The sequence below is a fragment of the Myotis lucifugus genome, unplaced genomic scaffold, assembly GCF_000147115.1.
Source record: "Myotis lucifugus unplaced genomic scaffold, Myoluc2.0 scaffold_21, whole genome shotgun sequence".
Lineage (NCBI taxonomy): Eukaryota > Metazoa > Chordata > Mammalia > Chiroptera > Vespertilionidae > Myotis > Myotis lucifugus.
The window spans coordinates 3,461,203-3,462,264 of NW_005871069.1; the positions used below are offsets into that span (position 1 = coordinate 3,461,203).

The 1,062-nt window shown below is 32.4% G+C and overlaps 1 protein-coding gene across 10 annotated transcripts in view; it reads left to right on the forward strand.

Annotated features, from left to right (window-relative positions):
• EXOC2 (exocyst complex component 2) overlaps nt 1–1,062 on the forward strand; it is a 237,385-nt gene that overhangs the window by 32,160 nt on the left and 204,163 nt on the right. The gene's annotated exons all lie outside the window — the stretch shown is intronic.

The following is a 1,062-nucleotide window of genomic DNA, read 5'->3' on the forward strand; positions in this document are numbered from 1 at the left end:
GTCTGTGTGCTAGGTACGTTGCTTTGCTAGAATTATCCTACATAACCTTAATTATAACCATGAAAAGTTCTGTTAGCTCCTTTTTACACAAACAAAAACAGAGATTTATAACACAATTAGTAAATTGAAGCACCATGACTTGGAGACAGATGTATTTGACCTGAGAAACTAGACTTTTACCAATTCACACTTTTGCCTGTATGTCAACATTCTAGTGTTTATAAAAATGTAAATATATTGATTTGAACATATTAATAATAAAGAATTGCTATAATAAGTACAATACAAAAATAAAGTGAAATTCCATGCACTTATGGGAATATAATTTACTTTTTATGAATACAGTTAATCAGAATATCTTTCTTAAATAATTTTGGGGGAGTAGAACAGTGTCTAGCTTATATTTGGGATTCAGGTGTAGGCATGGAGGTAAATAGTGACATTAGGTTCTGTCTATTGCAGTAGTTCTCAACCTTGGCTGCACATTAGAATCACCTGGGAATCTTTTTAAAATCCTGATTTCTGGGCCTCATCCTCCAGAAATTCTGTTTCTTTGTTGCTAATGTTGTGGCCCCCACCCCATAACAAAGAAACAGAATTTCCATAGGCAGAGGTTCAGAAATCAGGATTTTAAAAAGATTCCCAGGTGATTCTAATGTGCAGCCAAGGTTGAGAACCACTGGTCTATTGTGTTGTGAAAGTTCTTATTACCAAGGGCTTAATTTTCTGTTATTTTTCTGATATTTTCCTCACAGTACTAGCTAGAGCAAGCATGTCAAACTCAAAGGCTAACGCAAGCCAAATAAACAAATTTTAAGTTTATGTGGGCTGCAAAAAAAGAAAAGCTTTAATATTCATAGAAACGTAGGTTTATTTCGATAGAGACATGCTGAATACAAATGGCTGAAATAAATGAGTAATCATTTACATAAAATAATAGAACATTTTAATAAAAAATATTTTTCTTGAACATTAACTTACCAGACACTAAATAACTGCACAAATTAATAAGCGTAACACAAACCTATTTTTCTTGTCTCCGAAAGTGAAATATTTCCTTTT